This window comes from Haematobia irritans, chromosome 1 (genome assembly GCF_050003625.1).
Source record: "Haematobia irritans isolate KBUSLIRL chromosome 1, ASM5000362v1, whole genome shotgun sequence".
Lineage (NCBI taxonomy): Eukaryota > Metazoa > Arthropoda > Insecta > Diptera > Muscidae > Haematobia > Haematobia irritans.
The window spans coordinates 106168089-106171890 of NC_134397.1; the positions used below are offsets into that span (position 1 = coordinate 106168089).

General features: G+C 35.6%; 2 long non-coding RNA genes across 2 annotated transcripts; one reads left to right on the top strand and one right to left on the bottom strand.

Moving 5' to 3' along the window:
- The first annotated feature begins 675 nt into the window (after nt 1–675).
- On the top strand, nt 676–2107 carry LOC142221582 (uncharacterized). Its single transcript, XR_012718133.1, has 2 exons — nt 676–1620; nt 1696–2107. It is a non-coding gene; the product is annotated as an uncharacterized LOC142221582 (long non-coding RNA).
- Nucleotides 1515–3208, bottom strand: LOC142221583 (uncharacterized). Its single transcript, XR_012718134.1, has 2 exons — nt 2022–3208; nt 1515–1946 (listed from the first exon to the last, which is right to left on the bottom strand). It is a non-coding gene; the product is annotated as an uncharacterized LOC142221583 (long non-coding RNA).
- Between the last annotated feature and the right edge of the window lie 594 nt (nt 3209–3802).

The following is a 3802-nucleotide window of genomic DNA, read 5'->3' on the forward strand; positions in this document are numbered from 1 at the left end:
GGTCCTCAAATGCCTCTTGGTGTCGAGGCCGGGAAACTTTTCCAGCACCTGTGAGTAGACGCCAGACAAAGCATTCTCAATTTCCCCCCATTTTTGCTTTGGAACCATACCGTCTAATGCTCCTTTATTATTGATAGTCATCACAAGGCTGTCTTTAGCAACTGAGGAAACGATCTTTGATCACTTTTGGAGGATGGTAGCTCATTCGGTGATCGATCCCTTTTTCCAGCTTCAAGAATTCCTTGAGCCCATTTTAAGGAATCGCTTTGTTTAGCCGACAACGTGCTTGGGTCGACTGATCCTAATTTCTTTAGGATAAACAAAGCATATCTGCGTTCCTTGAATCTCTTTCGTGAGGGATTACCTCCTTTTGATGACGTTACCTTAGAAAAGGTTCGACTTGTCATAGTGTCGCCACATGCATAGTTACATATATGTATGTGTGGTCAGCCCGCTACTTAGGTATTAATATTTATATCATAATCAATATCAATACTATATTGGTATTTTCATAATACCGTATGGTACTTTCATGCTTTGCGTACCGCCTTTACAGTTCGGTATTGATAATGTACCATACGGAGTTGGCTAACTATCAATAACGATATGATACCGTATGTTAATACGGTATCGATTTGAGCCCGTATGGTAATAATTTTTCTATGTGTGTTGTTATGTGCGTGTTTATTCTAAAGTTCAATATGGCCGTCCGACTAGCTATGGCGGTCTCTTTGGGCGAAGTCCTCAACCCGCCAACATTGAACACACAGCACAAACATTGAAAAGAGGGAATTACGAAGACAAAATTTACTGACACTGGGGAAAACACCGATATAGAGGCCTTGATGTCGAGCCCCTCGCTCGCCCACCCAACCTAGGTCCAAAACTGCCCTCGCCACGATTATTGGACCCCCGAATACCACACACCGAACTCACACACTTACCTCATTCCCTTGCCCCCTTATTTGTTAATTACCAACACATATTGTTTCGTTTCATAAATTACAACATACTAAATTTATTGTTTCTTTAAAGAACAGATAATGGTACTAATCCTAACTCGCTTTATGCTCCTTATCCTAATATTACAATTTCAAAAATTTACAAAACCAATTAACAATAAAAAAAACAAGTGAAGAACAATATCTTTCTAACACTAAGTTTCTGGCTCACTATTTAGGACAAACAACACGATTCCTAAAGCCCTTGCTCACAGCGCAAATATCCGCGCTAATATTTTACTCTACTTTCCTATTAAAAGAGCTCTCTTAACAGACTTTTCTGCACTTCTTACTTCCAGCAGTAATAACGCCAAACAAAACGAACAGGGTCTACGAAATCTAATTGATTCCCTAAGCCTTTATTTCAATAAAACACCAAGATATTATTCCCCTTACAATCAAATAGTCAAATCCTAACTTTACTTATGTACTAATCACTATATTCCTATCTCTACTGCTACAATGATTTTCTTCTAAATTTTGTTATGCCTTCTTTTTTTATACTATATCATATATATTTCCTGGTTATTATTTATCCTTATTTTTTTTATACGTATTTCAGGTGAAAATTTGTTTGCGGAACAACGATTACAGCATATAAACGGACACACACAAATTGGTAAGGTACTTTCTTTACCTGTTTTACGCAGTCAGGATTTTAATAAAGTAATATCTTGTTTCTTCTTCTTTCCAGCTTTCCGTACGGTGGCAGTAATTCAATTTATATGGATCTTCATTCAAATCCCACCACGGTCAAACATCAGCTTACTTGGCCAGGAATGATATGATCACGCTTGCGTAGTGTCCGTCCAAAAATCGGGAAATTATGTCTATGGAGATTTTTGCCGATACCAGAGACTCAATCCGCCAAAACCAAAAAAGAGACACTGGCCCTCCGTACAGCAACGAAGGCCAGTGTGAACGTCACAATTGCCGGTGATGTTTCTATTTACACAAAAAAACATACACAGAAAATCAACAAGCTACTCTAATGCATTCAACAGACAACGTATTACTCACTTTATTATTGCAATATAATATTTATTAATTAATATTATTATCGTAACAAATCAATAAACACATTCATGCAACTTTTATCAACACAACTATGCTGTTTCTTTTTAATATTTTATTTCAATTCAAATGATTTCCCACTGTCGCTGTCCACTCAGCAATGGCTACTTCATCTCTTGCCATTGGCTTATATACCCCCTCTCACCAGACGCCAACTTTCCATGATCGACCATTTTTCTCATTTTCTTTCGGCCATATTTTCCTTTTATTCTCCAAAAGCAAATGTCTGTCCTCGGCATTTTCTCCACCAGGGTTGATATGGACTATCGTGAATTAATACTACCAATTCGAATTAACGGTCACTCCTGCCACCCCTATTATTTAAATCACCCAACACACACGAACGTTTGAAAAATATTTACTTTCAATCATTTTTCAAACATGTTTTCAAAGGATTAGGGTAATATTCAATTTGAGAAAATCGCGTTCTCCACAACAAACAGACATTACCCTCAACACTAGAATTCAACACGTTAGCTCGATTTCTCAACATATTAGCAACAACTTTCCATACTAAATATCATTTTAATTCTTCAAACCTATTGGAAAATTTGTCGCTAGCAAGCAATTTTCAACGTTATTTGAATTAATGTTGAAGATGGGATTCATTATCGAATTGATATGGTGTTACCTATGAAAAATGCTCATACCTCCGTTTATTCGGAGTAATTACTAAAAATTTATGAATAAATCCCGATCTCAACATGACATAGATACGAAATATCACCTGACATCTCACTGTCGAGGATATTACTCGTTTTCATTTCCTCTGAGATTCCTATCTAAGTAATTCCTCGATTTGAATTCTTAGCCCAAATCAACATGTCTGAAAACTTCGAATTCACATGTTCCTCAAACGTGTCATGCCTACTACCTAATTCATGCATCATCTCGAACCCACTCTGATCACTTCCTAAATCTTATCGATAAAGTACCACTTGCAACTAACTTCTCATTTCGCCATTTTCCACCATACGCCATACTACTTTCGGAACGATTTTCTTTTCCTAGAAATAAAAGAAATATCAGTTTCCAAAAAAAACTTCTAGGCCCTATTAAATAAATTGCCTGACATTCATAGTCCACAAAAAGAACCCAATGCTGGCAATCATATATCTATCCTGTCGAGCCCAAAATCTTTTATTTGGTGCTTCAAGTGTGGTTCACATCGATTCATATTCTTATATAGCTTAATCCTAATATTCCACTTCTGGCAAACATTCGGTTTTCGAGTTGAAAATTACTTTATTTTCGAGATTACTTTTTCTAAAACAATCAAAATTTTAAATGAAAACAAATATATTCCTGTTCAAGTTTAATCAAATCTAGTTCAAAAAAATAATGTGTATTAATTTAGTTAAATTATCTGATTTTAATAGCACTATTTTAATAAAGTAACCGCGGAAAGCGAAAAACGAACATAGTAGCGCCCTTATGCCATAAAATTGACCAAAAGGATATAAAACTTGACCTTCATTTACAATTAATTATTATTTGAGCTATATGAACAATTAGCGAACTTGAATAACAGAACCATTGAAAAGAAAACGCCAGATACAAATCTACACACGCCTAGACTGTACATGTTTCAGTTCGGGCGAATGAAGTTTTCCACAGCCTTTAGTATAGATCTCCACACAGAAAAAAGTGAATATTTGAATCAAATACGAAAATTGTAATTTCAATTATTTTTGTATTTGATTTTCAGTTTATGACAAAAATCATAA